Raw genomic sequence first — 25,183 nt, forward strand, 5'->3', positions numbered from 1 at the left:
GCCAATACTGTGGCTCCAAAACCGCTATATATCCCTTTATGAGTAAGCAAAGAAAACAGGCTTCATAAATAATTTGATGTTTCAGCACTTTCTTCCACAACAAGCATGCAGGCTTCACACAAAAGACAGATTTACTAACTAACTCAAAGAGCTCGGCTAACTGAACAAGGAGCTTTTGATGCTGGAACTCAAATTGCACTAGTATAATAGGATCTGATTGGAGCTAACAGGAACCATTTAGTATTAGACAGGCAATTTGGCACCAAGGAACCAAATAGAATCAGGGCCTCAGACTCTTCCCAGAGACCACCAAAGAATATCTCATCCCCCAATATTCAGAATCAATATCACCTTCCTGTGAAGACCTAAATATTTCTCATCTATTTTTGGTATGAACTCAAGCTAACCAATCCTTCTTCCATGTGCCCTCTTAACTCACTTATGAATCACCTACAGTAATTGAGCACTATGTCTACTACTGTGAGTACACAGAGCAGTTCTGTACTGGGCGCCATTAGGTACTCACTGAGTACTCACTCTGAAGTCCTCAATGCTCCAGGGTAACAAGGAAGCTGGACTTGTAGGCTCCAGGCACCACATCCACAAGTATGCACAAATGAGCACTAAAGGGCTGATGAGTTTGTCAGGCACCCTAATGCAGCAGCTGTGTGCATGCTATGCTCAGGCTTTAGTTCCCTAGTAAATCAAATGCCCAGAGGGGTGACTGGTCTGGAGCTTCTTGGAGATAAGTTTACCCCCAAGTGAGATAGGGTTCTCAGCCGTCAATCAGGATGCCGGGTTAGTATACCAACACACAAGAGACAAGGAACATTCAAGCCGAGCCCATACTCTCTGCAGCCAAGGGTGCCATCCAGTAAAGCCAGAGGCAGGTAGCAGAGGCTCTGACACAAAGCCAGATTGGAAGCACTATCTACCACATAGACAGACCTCCTTAGGACAAGCTTAGAGAAGGATTCTGTTTCTCACACTCTCTTCTCTTCCTCCTGCCTTCCTTGCCCAGATGAGGGAATCACAGCATCACCTTCTCAGCAAGACTTCCAAGTGGATCTCATAGACACAAAGCAAGACCATCAGGAAAGAAAACCATCCCAATTTCTCAGAGGAGGAAATGCAGGCTGAGGCCTGGACATGTTTAAAGGAGACACATCTGGTACCTGATGTTGTCCCTGCCTTCAATGCCAATATTCATTGCCCTGCACTGCACTGTAGAAGCTATAGGAGTCTTCTACAATTACAAGGAACATCTGGGATTCTGGCACATGACCTGAGCCACTCCTGCTTGACCTACAGCTTCATGTCTCCCCTATTCTCCATCCATCCATTCAAAGCAAGACCTGGGAACTGGGAGAGGTTAGCTCTGTCTTCTATTCTGCCTAGGCTTTAAGAGCTACTGAAATATCAAATCCCCCATGAGGGCTGGGTGCTTCATAGATAAAGTCACAAGAGAGCCAGGCCTCCAGAAAGGACATATCTAGGTGGGCCAGGGGTATGCATATCAGGAGCAATGCAGATCTCTCCTGAGACCTTCCTAGAGCTAGTTACTCACAGAAGACCAGGGACCTACACTTTGGGGTCACCCAATGCCTTTTAATGGTCCCTAAACACTTCCTTACAACTCTATACATCCACCATCTCATTTGCACTCCAAAACTCCACACGCAACCTCATTAAGAGTCAGTAATTGGTGAGAAATATTGATACTTCAAATTATTATTATTATTATTATATTATTATTATTATTATTCAAGTTATTAATACTATAACCAATCATAGGGTCCTAAAATAACTCTATTTTCTCTATATAAACTATACTATTAGTGCCATTAAAAAACAATTGCAAATAGACTTGTACTATATGTGGGCAAAAAAAGCAATTAAGTGAAACTCTTGAAAACTAAATGTATAACCAACAGCATATTATCAACATTTACATAATTCACATTAAAATAATGACATCCTAAAATATATTACTTTTTTTGAGGGGGGTCCCGTCGTGGGGCCTGAACTCTGGGCCTAGGCACTGTCCCTCAGCTCTTCAGCTCAAGGCTGGCGCTCTACCACTTGAGCCACAGCGCCACTTCTGGCTTTTTTCTTTTTGCTTATATGGTGCTGAGGAATCAAACCCATGGCCTCAGGCATGCAAGGCAAGTGCTCTACCACTGAGCCACCTTCCCAGCCCCAAAATATATTCATTTTAAGGGATAGACTTATCAATAAAATATTATATACCAGGCTGGGAAGATGGCTCAGTGGTAGAGCGCTTGCCTTGCAGGCCCTGGGTTAGATTCCTCAGGATCCCATAAGCAAAAATAAAAAAGCTGGAAGTGGTGCTGTGGCTCAAGTGGTAGAGCACAAGCTTTGAGCTGAAGAGCTGAGGGACAGTGCTCAGGCCCAGGTTCAGGCCCCTCGATGGGACCCCCCCAAATATATATATATATATATATATATATATATATATATATATATTACATTCCTTTTAATACTCTGCTACAGTATCTCAGGGAAATAAAATGTAGGTCTATTCATCAACTAAATACACAATCCTTTCCCAGTAGCTTTTATTAATAAAGGAACTACAATTCAGTCATAAATAGGCAAATTATTACATGATTTGAGGATTAGGATGAAAAATTTGATACATAGCAAAGGTATATGATGCAGTAAAACCAGCTGGTTTATATTTTGGTCATGTGTGAACTGCCCATAGAGTAAAAGGAAGAACTTTTAGTGATGGAAGTTAAAATAAACTCTATTTTGGAACTTATTTTTCAAGAGGAAAAAGGGAAAGTATTTCAACAGAATTAAAGAGTACCAGACCCAATGAAAGGCTCCTTAAATCATGGAGGCTCTATGTTTGCTGTGTAGAAACCTCACGCCTACCATAACAAAGACCTGATACCTGCAAACTTTCCCATAATCCCTCTTCCTAGAAATGATTCAAGAATTCATAGTACTTTTCCAACTCTCTCTTTTCCAGGTCTCTTTCCCAACTCTCTGTCTTTCCCAGCTCTCTCTTTCCCAGCTCTCTCTCTTTTCCAGCTCTCTTTCCCAGCGATCTTTCTCAGTTCTCTTTCCCAGCTCTTTCCCAGGTCTTTCCCGGCCTTTCCCAGCCGCGTGGAGGGCCAAGATGGCCTGGTGCCAGCCAGAACAATGACTAAACCTACCCCTTACCTGAATACCAAGTGCGTGGTGCTCTTCTTACTCAGCTACCTCTTTTTAAAAATCTAACATAAATGGTGTCGTGACTCGGATAAAGGGCTTAAAGTCAGGATAGGTGGGATTCCTCTCTGTTTTTTTCCTCTTTTTTTCTTTTTTTGCTAGTTTTTCCCTTTTTGCTCTGAGGAATACCCACAGTTCTGATGGCCTTTTGCGAATTGGTCTGTCTGCTGTGGACACATCACACCGATACCATTGCTGGCCTTCACATCCACGTCCACACCACTTCTCTACTCTGGTGAGTGAAACTACTCTCTACAATTCTCAGTTGCTCAGTCTCTGTCCAGACATGGCACCATGCCAGAGAGCTCCTACAGCCTTTAGCTGAAAAAGGCCACTCACCTCTGAAGCCTAGGATGCTTGGTTTTGGGACTTGGCCTTTTTTCTCTAGAGGGCTCTTGGGGAAGTGGGGAAGCCACACATGGTGGGTTAAGGGTTTGGCCCGATCTGACCCTTCAACTTCCACCAAGCTTACTACTCCATCCATCTATTCTAAGGTATCTTGCTAACAAGTTGCTCTTTTTCAGGCCCTGGTAAGTGAGGCCCAACCATCTGATGTGCTTTGTTACCAAAGATGTCTACACACTGTTGTTAATGCTTGATAGGAAATGTACTCGGTATCTTGCCCACGTAATTGTAACCCCTCTGTACAGTATTTTCACAATTAAAAAAAATTCAGGTTTTGAGTTTTGCCTTTTTTGTTTTATGTTGTGTATTCTACTACTAACTACGTGGTTTTAAAATACTGGGCCTATCTGTGCTAAAATTTTCATCACATCTAACAAGTTTAGTCATTGCAGAATATTTGTTGGTCAATTCTTGATAAGGACCAGGTAAGCTCTATTCTCTATTCTATTTGATCTCCTTGTTGATTTATTGGAAATAATAAAGGGCCTTTGTGGCAAAGATTGCAGTTCAAAGGCAGCCTGGGCTGAAAAATCCCTAAGACTCCATCTCCCAACTAACCTGAAAAGAGCCAGGTTGGAAGCATGGCTCAAGACTCTTATCTCTAACCAGCCAAACACTGGAAATGGTACTTTAACTCAATGTGATAGAGCACTAGCCTTGAGTAGAAGTGCTCAGGGATAGTGCCCAGGCCTTGAGTTCAAACCTCCTTGAATACCAACTGGGACAACCATCCCAGCAACGAGCACCTAGACTCAGCCAGTCTGGGGAACAAGGGACCATGGATAGGTGTAAGAGGAGATGTTGTCAAACAGCTACTTTGTGCCTGCCCTTTCAAAATTAACCACAGTTGGGAGGTCAATAGAAGTAAGAAGCCTGCCCATCCAATGTCTATACCTGTCTACCTATTAACTGAACAGGAATTTATATTCTTGTCTTTGTCACTTGACTTATCCTCTACCTAGTTGCCAGATATCATAAGTAGCTAGAGACATTTCAACCAACATTTTCAGTCCTTCCTCTTGCCATTTATTTGCTCTCTAGTATTTTTTTCCAGCCCTTCAATGCCTCATGAGACCTCTCCAGAGTTCATCTAAGGACTCACACCACCAAGGGACAGCAGCTGCTCACTGCCTTCTCTGGGAGGGGACCAAATTTCAGACTTTTATCCCTAATGTCAATGCCCCTGTTCAGCAGGAAGTAGCCAGAGAGAATCCGTGCCCCATTTCATGATTATTAAAAGACTGGAATGTAAGGTCTGCTCCTGGATGGAGAGCAAAGTCTCCACTGAGTACCTGCATTACCTAGGTGCCTGGAACGCCTGGAAGAGGTCACATCTGCATCCACTGAGGTCACATCTGAATTTGATGTGGCCACACCTTTCTCCACCCATACCCCAGATAAGGCCTAACCCAGGCCCAGATGCTCTCTTTCCCAACTCTCTCTCTTTCCCAGCTCTCTCTTTCCCAGTTCTCTTTCCCAGCTCTTTCCCAACTCTTTCCCAGGCCTTTCCCAGGCCTTTCCCAGCCTTGTGGAAGGCCAAGATGGCCTGGTGCCATCTTGAATAAACCTACCCCTTACATGAATACCAAAAAAAAAAGAATTCATAGTAGTTCTTAAAATCTAAAAACATATGGACAGGTTTCTCAGCAGAGGAAGCAGGAAAACCCAGACAGCCCTTCCAATATTCCCATGTGGTGTTTCAAAAATCACTAATGATGAAGGAAATGGTGGCCTTGAATTTCATGAAGGCCATTCAGTGGGCATGAGGGGTTTATTTAGATTCATTCTCTTAATTTGTGTACTTTTGGCATTATTGGCATCTGACTCAGTGTTTCATTCTTGATAATCAAGTGCTCTACCACTGTAGCCATGCCACATCCCTTTGTGTGATGCTTTATGCCAAGACCAGACATTCTGGGATCCTCTTACTTGCATGTCATGCCACACTTGGATGACAGATGCATGCCACCATCCTCAGCTTTTCAATTTTTCTCCCCATGCTATCCTGAAAGGTCAATGCTCCTGATTTTAGCCCTTCCCTGTAGCTGGGATGAAATTTTTATTAAAAACAAAATTAAGAGCCTAAATTTGGTTTTTAAAAAGTTCAATACATGTGTTACAATTTTCTCCCAAAACATAAAATCCTGTGCTTCTAACTTTAAAATACTTAGCCAGCTAAGGGGTATTATGCATTTTGAATGTCTAACAACCACCCCAAAGTAGGCTGGCTACACACATTCCCATCACATCTATGTTCATGATTTGCCCAATAGTGACTGCTCTGACCCTGCGCCCCTTCACTTTCTCACAGTCCATCTCTAAGCAACTCTCAATAAAATCTGCATGTCAAGTACCCCATTTCCCAAACCCTATCTGCATCATGACATATAGAATCCACCTCACCTGAGAACCTGAAATCGTTCTCACCAAATACCTGGCAAACTCATCTATGAAACCATGAGCCTGGTTTGGTCATTCACTTACATAACAACGTGACAGCTTCCTGGCTTTGTGGAGGGAAGCTACACTGAATCATTGTGAAATAGCAGTCAAAACCGTGAAATCAACAACAGATACATGCTTTGTATCTGGTGAAAGACTGTGCTCAGGGAAGACTCAAAACAGTCCCTCCAAACAGACAATTCAATGTGACAAGTGTAGTGACCATTGGATTCACAATCCTGTGTGCACATACTGAGTTGGAATCTCCTTCTCTACAGGCTTGATAGGCAAATAGTCACTACACCCCCTAATATGGTGACACCTTCTCTGAAACCATTTGAGGTCTGAGCGACATGGGAAGAATTGGACATGAATCAATGGAAGCCACTGCACAGCCCAAAGTTCCTCAGGGGTCTGGAAAGGGACCTCTCCTGATGGTGAAGGATATCAAGGCCTTTCTTTCAGGAGCCAAGGCAAGATAACCCTAACTTCCCTGCAGGTGCAGACACTTACTTTGAGATACTCTTGCTGAATGACACCACCACACAAGCGGAAGAGTGAGGTCTCCAGAGAACGCACTTAGGGAAGAACAGTTGCAAATCGCACCATAGGTTGGATCTGACAGGAGCCTGCTGTTCACTGGCACCAATGTGACAGGATAGCATCCCATTTTCCAGGCCATATGGTAGCACAGGAGGGGGCTCTGCCTTGGAATGCTCTGTCCCCCATACGTTATTGGTTCAACAGATGTGAAATCCACGAATAGAATTCCTCAGAACCTTCTTGAAGGCCCTTGGTACCTTTCTCATCCAATCGCTGCCTCCAACAGTGACTGGAAGTAGCCTCAGCTTCTGAAGGACCCCCCAGCTTCTGTCTGACTGGTGGCTTCCAGTCAAGCACACAGGCACTGGCCCTCTTCTTGAATTAGATGGGCCTCACTTGTCTCATCTGAGGGCAAGCCACAGAATTATGGCTTAAGTCTGAAGAAGGTCTAGTCACTGCCACCTTTGAGCTGCTGCAGTTATGAGCTGCCATGTGTTGAGGCCACCAGAGACCATGTATACACGACAGTCTCTGAGGACTCCACACACAGATGCCCAGTCATTCTAGCATTTCAGGTGCCCTGCCAAACACTTAAGGGAATGGCTACAGGAAAAGCAGACCAACTCAACAGAACCAGCTTAGACTAACTTGTGATATTTCAAGATCATGATGCTTCCTTTGCTCTAGACACAAGATAATTATGCCAAATGCAAAAACAGAGCAACTGCTATCCTGTCACAACTAAAAGTGTGGTGTTCCCACTATCTGTTTCACTGGTGCTGTCCTGGGACTGGTTGCTCTGCCACAAATTGGGTGTCTCATGCAGTCCCTGACATCTGCTCAGGAGGTGGGAAAATACAACCACCTACAAAAAAGGGAAACAAATCACACTACTTTGGCTGAATTTGAACCATGATCCCTCACATCTCAGCTTTCTGAGCAGCTAAGATTATAGCTATGAACCCCAGCTCACAAGAAAACACCGAGTGTTTATTCTTAATAGCGAAGTGTATGCCCTTAGAGCAAGGCATGCAGGCTGGTGGTGAGGGCCTGGCTTTGAATCCTGGCTTGTTTGATCTCATTGTTAGAATATGGTGGTAATGGGATTACCTTCCTTAGCTGGGTACTGAGGGGGAACTGTGGGAAACTTAACATATTAAGGACATTTGGGACAATGACCAATGTCAATGGTCAATAGACAATGGCCAATAGACAATGGCCAGGGCATGTGGCCATGATCAGTTTGAAGGGCAAACATTCTGCAAACAATTCTTATTGCAAACACATTGCCTTCAAAGCCATTGCATGATTTATTAAAAAGGGAGTAAGGGATGCAAGTCTGGTTCTGGAAACAGATGTAACCCAAATTGCTGCCAATTCCTCAGTGAGACCTGGGAACGCATGATCAATAGGCAGAAAGTGGACCACAATATGTGGGTATGGACAAAGTTTGTTGACATATCACATGCTGATTTACAGCATACAGACCTAAAAGTAGATCTTCAGACAAAGAGAAGAAAGTTAACTTTACAGAATTTCATACGAACACAGACAATTAGAGGTAATTTTAAGTCAGTAAGCAGGAAGAATTAAACCTTGTCAACAAATGTGAAGTAGCTCCAGTGATCAGAGGTTGCAAAGAGTAAGCAAGGCACAGGTGAGCTTCCTTAGACACACAAAGAGAGTCTCTGGGCATTGTCCTATAGAATTAACAGGGGAGAATAATCGCACTTCCTGCAAACCTTCACCTGAGTCTGGCAGCTGGGCATCAGGCCTTTGCCCTGACATGGAGAAAGGGGAGTCCCTCTTATTTCCCCCAGAGGGAATACATGCAGGCATATGCACACTCATGGCACGTAAGACTTCAGATGGGGTCATGAGAATCAATGCCTCCAACTAACTTGCCTACTTGGTTCCTACAGCTGTAGAGCTCCATCTTCCTCACACCAACATTTTGTCCTTGTGACTGCCCAGAGACAAGAAAGTTTCCAAACAACTGGAAAGGGTTGCCTTCCTGGAGGGCTCTGATTGGAGAAGAGGCTTGGTCATGAGGACTTCCCATTGGTGGGTTCCAGTGCTGATGTTCTGTGACCTTCCCAAAAATCTTACACCTTCCCTCCCCTACCTTTCAGAATGACAGCACAAAAGCCATTATAAACACCTGTCTCTACTTTACCCTAACCCACTTTCTTATTTCAAAGGGTAGGGGTTGGGGGCATAAGTTTGCATCAGGAAGCTAAGCTAACAAACAACAAAATAACTTGAGTTTAAAAAGATCTAAACCCCAGGAATACCTCCCTGAGAAGGAGGAGAAATGCTTTTATGGACTTCTTCAGAACTGTGGTATTCAAAATGGAATGCTACAGACAAACCAATGGGGTTAAGAAGTAAGATGTAGGCTGAGCATCTCTAATCTGAGGATCTTGTGTTGTGATGCTGTCTCAAGTGAGAAGATTCCACATTGGGCTTCCTGTGACTGTGGCCATCAAAATAGGAGCACGCTGCTATGGGCTCATGCCTGTAATGCTAGCTGAGATATAAGGATGTCTACAGTTCAGAGCCAGTGTAGGTAGAAAAGTCTCTGAGATTCTGATCCCCAATTAACCACAAAAATGTAGACATGGAGCTGTGTGTCAAGTAGTAGAGCACTAGCCTTGAGCAAAAAGCTCAAGGTAAGTGCTCAGTTCCTTAGATCAAGCCTCAGGTACAACACAAAACGAAATGAAAACAAAAAACATCAAGGCACACTAAAAGTATATAAAGTTATCTTCAGTCTAGGTATATAAGTAATGAATGCATTTTATGTTTAGAATTAATCCCAGCACGAAGTTACCTTATCACATATATGCAAATGTTCCAATATCTGAAATTCAAAATATCTCCTTTCTCAAGTATTTTGTAGGAAGGACAGTCAATCTGTTTTAAATTTTCTATTATTAAACCATTCTTTAAATTTTTCCACATTCTATATGTCATATAATTCTTAACATTACTTAAATAGAAATAAGCAAACATCTAACTGCAGACGACATGTGCCTATTGTGCTTTCCATGCTACCAAATTCCTTAATCCTTGTCCACAGTACTAAGAAATGGGTACTACTGAAGAAGAGATTAAAAACATTTCTCTATTTCAGGTGGTGTACAGTCTGAGTATTCAAAGGTAAGTCAGGATATGTCGTATTTCTTAAAGCTATACCCTTAAAAAGCAGACATCAGAATACAACACAGGAGGTACTTCCTAAGTACCCATTGGATGAGTAAGTGATGGGCACTCAAGACTGCTAGATTCTCTTTCCATAGAAGGGATTATTATGTTATATTAAAAGATAAGAAGTGAAGAACAGAACACATGGGAGAACTTTTGCAGCCATGCTCCTTTTTAACCTCATCTCCATATACAGTACTGAAGATCCCTTCAGATGTTAAAAGGGAAGGCAGAGGAAAAGAGAACAATCACCTGGAGATTACAGAGTTTCATCCAGTCAGGACTTAATCTGTTTTATGTCCCAAGTTCTATCTGGAGGCTGATGAATATCAGTCCCAGATGAATGTCAATCAAAATGTAGCTCTCAATTACAACTCCCCAAAGAACTTTCAAAATTATGCCAATTGTATTATTCTATACTCTGTAGAAACTAACCCAAATGTCACCTTTCCCAGGTCAGAAAGTATGTGCCCAATGGCCAAGTTCACCAAACTCCATGCTAGACAGGCCTTGTTAATATTGCTCTTAGAAACATGTACATCCTGAATTACCAGAAAGAAACAAGAAAAATGATTCAGAAACCAGCCTGTTGGCATAAACTGCATCACATCAACACCTAAGTAGTTTCTTTATGTGGCTCCATTCTCTGCCCTTCCCAGGGCTTTACCCAGGGACTCTGAGCTAAATTTTTAATATATACATACACATACATATGTATGTACTTATGCATATATGCATATATATGTATGTACATGCATTTAAACACATATATAAATACAAATACACACAAATTATCATAACAAATAACACTGACTGCCTCCCCATAAAAGAAGTAAGGTTTCCTGAAGCTGAATTCCAGGTCTAATAAACAGAACAAGAAAACTTCTAGATGTAAAGTGAAGGCTCTCAACCTGTAGAGATATTTTTCTATGAAACCAATCAAAATAAGAATCATACCCTTCCAGTCTTCAAAGACAGTTCTTTTTACAGGAATTATGCATAGAGATGCAAAACATAAAGTTGTCTTTTGTCTTAGCTCATGAAGGTAAACTCCCTCTAGAATAAACTACTGAGCCTAGATCATACATTGTATGTTGAAGAATTTAAATACTCAATGCATATTATTGAAATTAATTCATAGTCATGCCTAAGAAATTAATTTACCTCTGCCCTGTTTTCCTTATGTATAATGTACCATGAAATCAAAGAAATAATAGTACAAGTTAAAAAAAATACCTATTCCAATGTGGGCAATATGAAAAAAAAATTACTAAGGAAAATAGAGATACTCAAAAGTAACAATCAGTATGGAAATAAATCAATAGTCAAACTTGTGAGTAGCTGTCAATTGCTTAAAACATTACACCCAGACCTAAACCATTTTATCTTTTCAGAAGGTTCACCATCTCTATAGTAAAATAACCATTTACTCCAATATCCCCCAGCATTTTTTGGGGACATGAAGGTTAACAATACATTTTAGAGCTAATTGTCTCTCTGGAGCATTTTTCTCATCAGAGGACTTTTCCATTTTCTACTCAGCACAACCCGCTCTGTGCCCTGCTTGTCAAAGGCAGACTCCAATCCCACAGGCATGCCCATGCCTGGAAAGTCCATCACTAATCCCCAATGGCTGAGCTCACACTCAACACTCTCCATTTCATCTGCAGTTTCTATTGTAACCAAAGGAAAAAGCCAAAGAGCAAGACACAAACAGACCAGAACAGCAGCCACAGACAGTGCTGAAGTCTGAAATGGGACTTAATATTTATGAAAAAAAAACATTCCTTAGGTTGAATCAATAGCTCCAAGTTCCCAGCTGCACCTGGGCATGGGCAACCCCTCCTCCTACACAGCATGCCCTCTTCATTCATTGGTTCAGCATCTTGCATCATGGTTGAATCAGTCTTACCCAAGGAAAGGAAGAAAAGGAATGACATCTGCTCTGTTCTCTGCAATTTATCAGCTCTAGTTTTCTCATCCAAGAAACACATATGTCCAGTCCCTTCCTCACACACAGTCTTTGTTCTAGCACTGCAGAACTGCAATTCTGGGGGAAGAGAGAGTCATACAGTGTTATCTTAGCTCTTGCTTGTTTATGAAGTGTTCTAAACCCAAGGAAGAAACATTTAGATTGGAGACATGTAAAAAAAAGATTTCTGTTCTAACTAATTTGTTTCAAATTTTAAGGATACAGTGAATTTGGAAGCCTGCTAGCAGAGACATGGTTTTTTGCAGTTTGCTCTCTACCTTTTGAGTCCCCCTGTATCCTGGTTAGAAAGACCAGAGAATTCATATAATCCATTCTATCGCTTGTGTCAAAATAGCCCATTTTTTAATTAGTTTTTTTTTATTGTGAAAATACTGTACAGAGGGGTTACAATAACATGGACAAGATAATAAGTACATTTCTTATCAAGCATTGTAACCTCCTCCTCTGTTTAACCTTCCCATTCCTTCTCATCTTCCCCGCCCCCTCCACCAAATCCCCCTGCCCCCCCAACAAAGTTGTAAAGTTCGTTTTCGACAAAACACTTGTACATCTCATTGTTGCAATGGGTCCACCTGTATCCCTATTTAAACGATTTGTTTTTCCCCTTCCCCTCCACAAATTATACTGACATCAAATACAGTGAAAGCAGGGGTTATACTTTGGGGAAGGGACATACATAGCAACAAAGAAATAATCTTATAAATGTTAGAAACAATCGCATGAAAGAAAAAAAAACATTTGAATATATATTTTAGGTTTCATTTCCCTAACATCACCTTATCTGACGTTTACTGCTTAACTCAGACATATACTAGATATTGCAAATAAGGGAAGCCATGGGACCTATTTTTCTCTGGGCCTGGATTACTTCACTTAATATAATTTTTTCCAAGCCTTTCCATTTCCTAACAAATGGGGGCAATGCCATTCTTTCTGATGGAGGCATAGAATTCCATTGTGTGTGTGTGTGTGTGTGTGTGTATATATACCACATTTTCTTGATCCATTCATCTACTGAGGGGCATCGGGCTTGGTTCCATATCTTAGCTATAGTAAATAATATTGCAATAAACATAGTCATGCTGGTAACTTTAGTGTGGTCTTGTTTGTATACATTTGGGTAAATGCCCAAAAGTGGGATTGCTGGGTCATAGGGGAGCTCTATGTGGAGTCTTTTGAGGAACCTCCATACTACTTGCCAAAGTGGTTGAACAAGTTTACATTCCCACCAACAATGCAGTAAGATTCCCTTCTGTCCACATCCCCTCCAGCATCTGTTGTTATTAGAGTTCGTGATTTTAGCCATTCTAACTGGAGTGAGGTGGTATCTAAGTGTTGCTTTGATTTGCATTTCTTTTATGGAGAGGAATGTTGAGCATTTCTTCATGTGTCTATTGGCCATCCTTCTTTCCTCTTCAGAGAAGTTTCTCTTTAAGTCTTTAGCCCACTTATTTCTTGTGCAGTTGTTTCTTTGATGATTTGTTGTTGGGGGATTTAATTTTTTGAGTTCCAAGTATATTTTAGATATGAGACCCTTGTCCATTGTATGGCTAGTTTATCTTCTCCCAATCCATGGGCTTAAAAATAGTCCATCTTGAAGGCCAAATCACCTTCAAGACTTTGCAGGGAAAAGGAATGATATCCCTTATCCATTCTCTTGTTGAGAGTTAACATAATGTGGCAAATTCCTCCCATCCTTAGCCTCATTTTCCTTAGTCCAGAATTTCTGTTTAGCAGACCACTGTTAGGCTCACTTCCAGCTTCATGAAAGATACTCTCCTTACAAGCCATCTAAGTCAATGTTAACACCTCCTTCTTTAGGACAATAGTCTAGATTATTGGGATTGGAATTCAAATTCAGGAACGCTATTTCCAAAATGGAACATCTGGTTTACTCACGCTCCTGAGACCTACACCAAGTATTAGCATTGAACCTTAGCTCAGTCCCCTGCAATAGCTGATCATATACCTCATCCTACCAATGGCTGGTCACTTTTGGTGGGAGGATCATTCAAGCCCAGGAGTTGAAGGACATCCTGGGTAACACACACAGGAAGATTCAGTCTCAAAGAAACAGGTGCAGAACTTCTCTAACAGAGGCTCTGCTTTTAATCCCAAGTACTAAAAAAACAATACTAACCTAATGCATAATAACTTTTTACTAATAATCAATCTCTTTTAATGCACAAATTATAAGTATTCTTTTTAAGCATCAAACTTTAATCTGCAAGTTTATAAAGATTCCAGATTACTGTAGAAGAAAGGCATGCTTAGGTTCCTCGCTCAGTGAAGTAAGCTTAGAAGTAGGAAGCAATTTCAAGTCATTTCTTACCTTAATACAAGGACATCAAAGACATGTTACTAACACTCATTAACTTTGCTATGCCTGTCATCCACCTTGAAAGCTTTTGTGTTGCTGCTGAAGATTTTCCACTATTCACTCATTTGCTTCAATGGGGACTTCTTTTCACATAACAGGATTATTTCCTCCATGCAGTCCTGGAAAGGTATGAAAACAGGAAGCTCCATTATTACTCGACCTCGCTGTTTTCTTTTTTTTTTGTGCTTGTATGAGAACTTGAACTCAGGGCCTGGGTACTATCCTCTAGTTTTTTTCTGTCAAGATTGGTGTTCAATCCCTTGAGCTAAGGCTATATTACCACAGTTTTGATGGCTAAATGGAGATAATTGTGTGCTTTCAAATTCAGTCTTCAGATAGCAGCCTTCTGAGTAGGATTAGAGAGGTGAGACTATAGTGCCCAGCCCCCAGAAGCATTTCTTCCTTAGAAGTGGTGCTGTGGTTGAAGAGGTAAAGCACCAGCCTCGAGAACACAAAGGGCCAGGGCCAGTGGCCAGGCTCTGAGTTCAAGCCCCACCACTGAGAAAAAAAAACACTTAAATGAAATGAAACTATTATTTTAGATATGAGACCCTTGTCCATTGTATGGCTAGTGAAGATCTTCTCCCAATCCCTGGGCTTTCTATTGATTTTGCTAGCTATGTCCTTTGCCATGGAGAAACTCTGCAATTTCATGAAAGCATATTTGAACAAACTTTCTTTGATTTATTGTGTTTCTGGATATCTATTAAGAAAATTTTGGCATACACTAAGGAAACCCAGGGTTTCTCCTATTCTGTCCTGTAATGTTTTCAGGGTGTCTGCTTTGACTCTGAGGTCTTTGGTCCATTTGGAGTTGATTCTGGTGCTGGGTGATATATAAGGATTTAGCTTTAGTTTTCCACAAGTAGTTAACCAGCTTTGCCAGCACTATTTACTGAAGAGGTTGTCTTTCTTCAATTCTATTTTTGAGTTCCCTTATCGAAGATTAGATGGGTTCATTTCTGGGTTTTCAATTCTATTCCATTGGTCCTGAGGTCTGTTTTTGCGCCAGTAACCACCTGTTTTGATTACTATGGCTTTGTAGTAGAGTTTGAAATTTGGTACTGATATTCCTCCAACATTGTTTTTTCTGATAAGGATCATTTTTGTTGCTGCTTAGTGGATAGTGAAGTTAAATAATTACTTGAAATTTAATTATCTTATATTTATAAGGTTATACAAAGTGAAACCTCATTTTAAACTGAGAAATGCATTCTTGCTAAAGTAGCCATTGCATAATCATTTCTCTTCTACTGGAGTTATTGTTTGGCTTTTTATTTTTATTTTTGTTGTCCATGAAGCTTGAACTTTGGGCCTGGCCCCTGTACCTGTGCTTCTTTGAGCTCAAGGCTAGCTCTCTATCACTTGAGCCATAAGGCCACTTCCAGTTATTTTTGAGTAGCTTATTGAAGAGTCTCAAGAACCACTATCCTCAATTCTCAAGTTCCTGAGTAGTTAGTATTACAGGCATGAGCCAAGCCACTAGCACCTGCCTTGGGCTAACTTTCTAAATGAAATTGTGTAAGAAAAAAATTGTCTGTTAGTAAGGATCAGTAAAAAATTCCCTCTGACTTTGGAAACATTTTTTCTTGGTTTGTGTATTTTTCTTGCTGGTGGCAATCAAATTCAGAATTTCATGCAAACTATGCATACTATCACTAGCCATACCTGGAGTTATTCTGTGTTCTATTTATTTTAATTTTGGGGGCTGATTCTGGGACTTGAACTCTGGGTCTGGGCACTGTCCCTAAGCATTTTTGCTTAAGGTTACTACTATGCCACTAAAGCTACAGCTGTGTTTCCAACTTTTTGGTTGTTAATTGGAGATAAGACACATAGATTTTTCTCCCTTGGGTCAGCTTTGAACAGAGATTCTTAAACTTCAGCCTCTTGACTGGCTAGGATTATAGACTTGAGCCACTAGCATACACTTATGTCTTTAAAATATATCCATTAGTAACAATAATAAATGACTTATTATTACTACAGGATCACACCTACAATGCTACCTACTTGAGAGGCTGAGATCTGTAGATCATCGTGTAAATACATCATGGTTATACAATTCAAAGTTCATTAATTTTTGTATGTGCTGGCCCTAAGGATTGAGGGCTTCAATTCAAAGCTTGAGCACTATTTTTGAGCTATAGTACCACTTCCAGGTTTTTCATAGTAGTTTTTCAAAGTAGTTCTTAGGACTACTGGACTTTTCTGCCCAGGCTGGCTTTGAACTGCCATGTGTATCCTCCTGAGTAGGATTTAACCAGAAAAGCCACACTGAAGGTGTATACATGCTCAAATGGTAAATGCTAACCTTGGCTGGAAAAAGTTAAGAGGATTCAAGCCCCAGTATTGGCACATATACACTTATATGCATGCATGTGCATACACACACACACACACACACACACACACACACACACACACAAAAAAAAAAAACCAGACTCCTATACTCAGTTCCCCAGGATGAAAAAAAGGTAAAAATAACAAATTATAAGATGGATGATTATTTTAAGTAGCTTCAATAGTTACTAACATGGCTATATTGTGGCTTAGGTGGTAGAATGCTTTCCTCCCATACACCAGTTCAATTCCCCACGTTGTTCAAACCAAACCACACAAACAAAAACACACAAAGAAGCATATCATACAAAAGATATATAATACTATGTAACAAACATTAATCATTAAAAAATAACTGAAAAACAGCAAAATACAGCCATGTCAAAATCATGCATGGGGGGCTGAGAAGGTGGCTCAGTGGTAGAGTGCTTGTCTTGCATGCTTGAGGCCCTGGGTTCGATTCCCCAACATCACATAAGCAAAAAGAAAAAAGCCAGAAGTGGCGCTGTGGCTCAAGTGGCAGAGCACTAGCCTTGAGCTGAAGAGCTGAGGGACAGTGCCCAGGCCCAGAGTTTAGGCCCCATGACCGGACCTCCAAAAAAAAATCATTCATGGGAATACTCAATATCTAAAGAATGTATTGTTTTCTATCAAATCAATCTATAAATTGAATGGAATTTTATGAGAAGTCTTATCAGGACTTTTTATAGTTTCAGGCTGCATAGCTTAGAAAAAATGAGACCTGGAAAATGACATCTAGGAACTCTGATAGAAATAATACATTTAGAATAATACATGCACTATCTTCTTTGCTTCTAACTCAGGATGCATTCATCATCTTAAGGATGAGCATCTGTTCTATGGCAAAAATATATGCATTCTTTCCTGTAAGAAATTCACTAAAGGGGCTGTGAAGGTGGCTCAGTGTTAGAGTACTTGCCTTGCATGCATGAGGCCCTGGGTTCGATTCCTCAGCACCACATAAGAAAAAAGAAAAAAGCCAGAAGTGGCGCTGGGGCTCAAGTGGTAGAACACTAGCCTTGAGCTGAAGAGCTGAGGGACAGTGCCCAGGCCCAGAGTTCAGGCCCCATGACTGGACCCTCCCCCCAAAAAAAAGAAATACACTAAAGACTGAATCACCAAATAACCAAGAACTCAGATGGTATAACCCCAGAGTGATTAAGAGCAAAGATAAACACCTATATATATGGCTTTATGACAGGACTTGCTTTTATTATATAAATGCCACTGATGTCAAAGAGCTCTTTGCGCCTACTGTTAAGAGCACTCACACTCTGAGTGTGCCTCTGTCTTCCTGTTTATCTGTTTATCTGTTTGTTTGCTTGCTAACTCAATAAAGTATTGCCAAGTTTTCTTACCATGGTGACTACTCTGCAAATTTTTATTCTGTGACCAAGGACCCTAAGTCAAGAGTTTCTACTGATAGAGGGAAACTTCCCCAAACCTCACCTGGACCCAGTGACTCTTGTTCCTCAAAGTTATGAGGTGAGTTGCTGAGTGGTAGAGTGCTTGCCTTAAATGCAAGAGACTCGGTGTTTGGTCCCCGCTAACAGAGGAGGGGAAGGATTTGTAAAGATCAAAAGACACAAAGAATATGAAAGAACAATTTTGGGGACACACCATAACTCAAAATGAGGATTTGTTATACTAAAGCCTAGTAATCAAGACAATCTGGTATTACAGCTGAAGAAAAAGAATTACACAGGGTAGAGAATTGAGTACAAGCCCATGTAGAATCCTGAGATTTGACATTAGACTATTCAACAAATAGCTATTTGGATGAGCTATCTATTTATATGGAATAAGATACAAAATAGACCTTAACTTAAAGCCGTAGCAAACAATTCCTAAAAACAAAGAGGCAAAGGTAGAAAGCAACACTTAAAAGCTTTAAGAATGAAATAAGAGTACATTTTAAGAATGGAGATTTTCCCCAAGGAAATGAATACAAAGGTCGGAAAATATCAATAAGTTTACATTACAGCAACACCTTTGGTTGAGTAAGTAATATCAAGAAAAATATAAACATCCTCTCTTAAGGCTGAAGACATTTAAATAGTATGTATTCAACAAAGGAACATTTCAATCAAGAAGATGACAGATAGGATACATGATATTGAATAAAATATCTGAGCATGCAATTCACAAGAAAAGGCATATGTGATGTGGCAAGATTTATGAAAAATATTCTATCAGGAACAATAAAGAGATATCACACTTGTCAGACTAGGGAAAAGTTAAAAATATACTGGACAATACCAAATGATTGGATAAGGATTATATAAGAATATATGTGGATATTGATACCAACTTTATCATTATGCAAACTGCATATAGAGGAGTAAAAGTTATCAAACACCACTGACTAAAATTCATGAAGAAAATTTTCATACATAATATGAAGTACATCACAATTAATATGCACTGTCATAAGTATTTGTGATGATTTTTAGTACACTGGAAAATTTTTCAAGGAAGAAAAAAGGGGGTAAGAAGCCTTAATAAGGACCCTCATTTGTGAAATAACTTCAAGTACCCCACTACTTACTAGTTCGTAATGTTTTCTTTTTTGTTTTGCAATTCAGTTCCCACAGGGCAAGGGCAGGAGAGGAACAGCTTCCTTTGAATTGGGGTCATCTGCAAATGGTACCTGCATCTAGGACAACACAAATCATGAAGCTAGAGGTTTGCAAGATTAAGAAAAACAGGCTACTGGGCATGACCTGTTTGTGGAAGGGGAAGCACTGGATGGGGTGAGCAACAGTATCCCCTGCTCAGGGCTCATAATCCCAGTATATAGGCTATAGTTGGGAAGGGTGGTGGACATACTCCAAGCTCCAATGTGCCATCTCTTCTGCCCGCTAGAGCCCACCCTTAGTCCAACTGGCACCACATAGACACAATCATGTGTCCACATTCCATGAATGGGTTCCCATAGAATGGCAGGGTAGGAGCAATCTTTACATGAAAATGGATATATCTCAGATGGCACTGTCTCTGAGGCTGACAAATCATGAATAAAGAATTCCTTTACATGAACAAGAAGAGGTCCTCACTATGAAGTCACTGTACCAGGTAAACGACTAGTTAGGGAGGTAGCAACATACCCAGATCCAAGTTAATAACCCCAGGCTACAAAGGAATTACAGGGGTATGGACACAGGACCAGGCCCAATATGCCCACAATCAGGCCTATCTGGCATCATGTATGTGCCCTCTTATGAAAGTGTGTACTGGCGCATAGGCCTATCAGAAGGGACCAGCAAGACAGTAGTCCACATGGTGAAGAGCAAGCTACCAGGCACGACCTCTCTTTAGCAGGAGTAAGCACATTTAGGAAGGTAGGCAGCACCCCAAGTCCCAGGCATATAAGCCCGGCTCCACAGGCCTGTGAAAGGGATGTTTTACAGTCTCCAACCCCATCCTTTTTCTCTTGGGTCCAAAAACACCTAGGACCTATCTAATTTAAAAATAGGTTAAGTGCTTTCATGGGAACATGTGTATACACATGCACAAAATCCCTGACCCATTATTTCATTTTCACAGGACAGAGGAGGGAATGGAATCACTTTGAATTGAAGGCCTCCCAAGGCTACACTGAAATTAGCCAGCTAAGGAAAAAGGACAAGCTATGGCTTCCCTTCTTCTGGATCCAATATATTGCACAACAAGGCCACTATGGCACCACATTTGTGCCCTCCTGTGAATGTGTATACACACATGCACAACACATATCACAACTGGATTCCCACAGTTCCAACCGGGAGTGGAACCACTTACTGAGAAGGACATAGGCACATATAGCTGCACATGGGCTGACTCATACCAGGAAGCCAGAGGTCCCAAAGTGAAGAAAAACTGGCCGCCTTGTATGGCTTCCCTGTAACAGGATAAGCCCTGGTTAGAAAGTGCAGCACCATGCCAAACTCCAGCCCGGTAATCCCAAGCAGCACAGGCCATACTCTGCAAGGGAGACATGAAAGACCTACTCTCTATGCTTTTCTTCCCTTGGGCTGGCATCAGCACCCAAGTGGGAAAATCTTGCCACAGGTCCTTGTGTTCCACAAACTGGTGTATACACAAGCACAATGATATACTCACTCAACCCCACACAAATATTCAGTTACCACAAAGGGAGAGTGGTCCTATTTGCATAGAAACTAGGGCATCTGGAATGGCACTGTCACCTCGGTCTTCAGAGAAGGACCTGCAAGATGTTAGTCCAAGAGGGAAAGAACAGGGTTTTGGGTATGCTCTCCCTGTAGGAGAAGGAGCACTGGTTGTGGAAGGTGGACGCATGCCCACTTCGAATCCCACAACCCTGGGCTATACAGGACACAGCTAAATAGCAAAACAGGACAGCTCGTAGTCAAGGAATCTCCAAGTCTTCTTTCACTTTGGTACTATAATATATAGTATACAACCAGTCAAATCTGACACTATGTACATGCCTTAGTGAGAATGTGTGTACATACATGCACAACTGCTCACCAGTGATTTGGTTCCCACAGTGTGGCAGGAGATGTCTAACATAAAATGAAATGGGGGCATGTGGGATGGCATCTGTTGTGGCCTGGCACAGATCAGGAATTTAGATTTCCTTAAGGTAAACAAGAGGCTCTCAATCATTTATTCACTTTAGCAGGTGAAGCACTAGTTAGGGAATATGTTGGAAGCATCCCCTGCTCCAGACCAATAATCCTAGGATACACAGGCATATGCTGGGTAGGTATGTGGGGCCACTGGAGCACCGTGTATGTACATTACTTCAAATGTCTGCAAACCCTCTCACACTTGACTCTTTTGGCATAGAGGATGAGTAGAATGAACTTACTTCAAATCACATCTATCCAGGATGGCACCCCCAACTGGGCCCACAGGACCACGAAGAGGTCATGAAGCTGTAGTTGAAGGAGCCCTTGGGTATGACTGCCCTGTTAAGAGGTGAAACACTGGTTGAGAAGGGTATCAGCATCTGCAGCTCCAAGCCCATAACCTCAGCCTACACAAGTCATAGCCTGGGAGGCATGAAAAACCATGCCTCGACTGAACATTAGATGCTACATGAATGAGAAAATTTCCATCCATCATAAGCACAGCCATGTAATGTATATTATCTAACTATTTGAAGTAGGTGGAACATGGGTTTTTCTTGTAATTTTCAAAAATATAAAAATTAAGATCTTTTTTGTTTTTGGTTTGTTTCTTTTTATCTTTTGATTTGTTTTGTTTTTGTGCCTGTCTTGGCACTTCAAATCAAGATCAAAATGCTGTTCCAAAACCTCTCTGTGCTGAAGGTTAGCCCTGTACAACTTGAGCCACAGCACTATTTCCAGCCTTCTCTGAGTAGTTTGTTGGAGATAAGAGTCTCATGAACTTTTCTGCCATGGCTGGCTTCAAACCACAATCCTCATTTCACAGCCTCCTGAGTAATTAGAATTACAGGCCTCATGGATAGTTTTTTTAAACAGTTGTACAATGTATCAATTGGTTTTTACAATGCCTCTTAGACTTTGTCATAGTGTCCATCGACTCTTCTAGTCTATAAAAACCCCACCCATCCCCTTTCTTTCCTAGTTCCATTTTCACATATGTGCATTGAATCTTATGTTGTATTTTCCAAGCCATCTACTCCCTATTACTTTGCCTCTTTCCATTTCTCCTTTAACACCTACCCAAGGACAAGATATGCTTCATCTTTTTACTGTTCACATGTGATACTGTTATGTCAGAGAGGTTAGAACATAAAATTGAGTCATTATGTCGAAAATGAACTTTAAAACTTTGGTGCAGAGGGGTGGTCGCCTGGGAGGATTGGGGGGGCGGGGGAGGATGGGAAGGGATGGGAAGGGGACAAAAAGAAGGAGGCTACAATGCTTGATAAGAAATGTACTCATTATCTTGCCCATGTAATTGTAACCCCTCTGTACAATACTTTCACAAAAAAATTAATTCAACATAAAATTTTACTGCTTTCTGTACTATATAGTCTGAACTCATATATAATTAATGGACATGTGTTTTACTTTTTTCAAATTTCATGGTCATATTTTAGATCTAATATACATATGAAAGGACTTACACTCCATTTCTCTTTCTGAGTCTTTCAACATCCCTTGCACATGAGCATGCGTGTGCGTGTATGTGTATGTGTGTGTGTGTGTGTGTGTGTGTGCGCGCACACACACACACACACACATGCTAGTTCAGGTTGACAAACTCAGAGCCTTATTCACTTTTTGCTTTTTTCCTCAAGGCTAGTACTTTACCACTTAAACTACAAATTACTCCCTGTGTTTTGATGGGTACTTAGAGATAATTTTCCTTAGTAACTGGTATTATTATGTATGAACCACCCAGTTCAACATATTATCACACTCTAAAGTCATTTTCAACTTCCCAATTTTTAAAGGAAATTATTGATAGGGCTTAAAACTCCAAATAAACCAGTAATCTACTGTAACTTTTGCATTCCCTTTTTCAAGCCAATTAGATTATAAGTAGCCTATTATCTTTGAATGCATAGTCTTTGATATCACAAAAATTATGTTCCTAAATACACCTTTTTCCTATCATACCTTTTCCTTTTTGGCTGTCATTTATGTGGCATTTATTATTATTTGTACCTGGAAGAAACATTGCATACATGTACTTTTGTTTTCCAAAAGTCTAAAATATTTGTCTAAAATATTTGTAAGTCAAATACAACTGAGTTATTTCTAACTGCCTTTGGAATATAAAGAAAACTTCATTGTATGTATGTTTATATATGTATATATAGTATGTATGTATGTATATGTATATATGTATATATATATCTATATCACATTTTCTTGATCCATTCATCTATTGAAGGACATATGGTTTGGTTCAATATCTTAGCTATGTTAAATAATGCTGTTATAATCATAGTTGTACTGGTAGCCTGAGTATGGCCTTGTTTGTGATCCTTTCGTAAATGCCCCAAAGTGGGATTTCTGGTTCATAGGGGAGCTGAAATGTACTCATTACCTTGCTCATGAACTGTAACCCCTCTATACAGCATTTTTAGAATTAAAAAAGTACAAAAAAGACAGAAGCAAAGCCAAGAATGTGCTGAACCTGACTGTCACTCATGAATGCTCACAGATGGCTAGGAGAAGGGCCAGGCTAGTGCTACTATGACAGGCTTGGCTTTGGCTTCTTCTTCAAAATAAGAAGTGAACAATAGGAGACTATTTTGTAACTAATCAACACTCAATTAACTAGGGGTAGAAAACAAAACAATAACAAAAAAGAAATATAAAGAAAACTAAAATATAAAGAAATCTGTGTTTAAGAGCATAGGGAGTTTTAGGCTCATGATTTGGGTATGATGTCAACTTAGCTCATCTCAGAGAAAACAAATGTAAAAACCCAATGAATTTTTTTTAACATACCTCTTAATTTTTCTATCCCCAATTTTCTTGTCTTCTGTTCTTGATTCTTGAACAGATAACCATTTGAGGGGATGTCGTGCATAGATGGGTATGGAGGAAGCATCAGCAAACATGGAATAGCAAATCCGGCCATACCTATATAGACTGTCCATCCAAACTGTTCAGCCATTTATGCATAGATAAATCCAACTATTGCAGAAAAAAGAATAAGTCCTTGAAACATCTGTTCAGCTAGCTTCTTCCCCTTGTAAACCTGGTTGTAACCCGGCGTCCAGCCCATGAGGGCTATGGAAGTGGTTGAGTCAAGGCATTGCATACTCCTGAATGGTTCGCTTTCAGGGTAACCGGGGGCAAGGAGCCACGGTTGAGATCTGGTAAATTGTTCTAAGCCTTGCTTTTGAGGGTTAATTGCTGCCCATACTGGCTGCGTCTCCATGGTGACTGCATTTTCTCAGCCTCTTTTCATTCTTTTCTAACACCTGAAACGGCACCAATTTAGACATTTTAAGATATTACTTCACTCGTCCCACTTTCACCTATGCAATCTTGTAGAGGTCCAGTAGTGTCCCAATCTGGGCAGATTTTAATCCTGGTGGTCTTGTAAATGCTGCCATAGTCTTACAGTTTCTCATACAAGGCTGGTTAAGGATCTCGTACTTCCTAAAGAGGCAAATGAAGGGATTTTTAAATGCTGTCCAACTTCCATATTGAACCACATAAATATCAAATCCCAAGGTCAAGTTATAGTTTTTTTTCATTTCTTCAACAGAAAAAGCCAATCCCAAAACGAATTATAGTTCTTGAAAATCAAGCTGCATAATGAGCATAGAAATTTAGGGAGTTTTTCAAAACTTAAGATTTTGATTGTTTGAATGCTTACTTCTCTGCCAATGAATATGTTAAAACATTATCTCCAATCAGGATAAATTACAAATATTATACTTATGTTTGTAAATAGGAATAAGTAAGGACATGAAGGGAATTTGTCATGCATGAGATTCAGAAACTTACTTAAGCTCTGAGACAGCTTACTTTATGCCCACTTTCACATGCACCACAGCACAAACTTGTCCCTTAAATATGAAATAGACTCTCATAAGACACCAAGTATTCAGTTGTCTTTTTCTTGGGGTAACAATTTCCATATGTGTGTGAAAATACTTTTGTTTGGCTGGGCACCAGTGATTCACA

General features: G+C 40.6%; 1 long non-coding RNA gene across 1 annotated transcript in view; it reads right to left on the bottom strand.

The window, feature by feature from the left end:
• The window catches only part of LOC138809323 (uncharacterized), a 100,620-nt gene extending 76,267 nt beyond the window's left edge, over positions 1–24,353 (bottom strand). Inside the window, exons 1-4 of the long non-coding RNA XR_011366807.1 lie at positions 23,993–24,353; positions 21,409–21,508; positions 19,123–19,230; positions 14,163–14,329 (exon numbers count right to left, since the gene is read on the bottom strand). This is a non-coding gene — a long non-coding RNA (uncharacterized lncRNA). The remainder of the gene's footprint in view (positions 1–14,162; positions 14,330–19,122; positions 19,231–21,408; positions 21,509–23,992) is intronic.
• Positions 24,354–25,183: the final 830 nt, after the last annotated feature.

This window comes from Dipodomys merriami, unplaced genomic scaffold, assembly GCF_024711535.1.
Source record: "Dipodomys merriami isolate MVZ:Mamm:240054 unplaced genomic scaffold, mDipMer1.0.p SCAF_490, whole genome shotgun sequence".
Lineage (NCBI taxonomy): Eukaryota > Metazoa > Chordata > Mammalia > Rodentia > Heteromyidae > Dipodomys > Dipodomys merriami.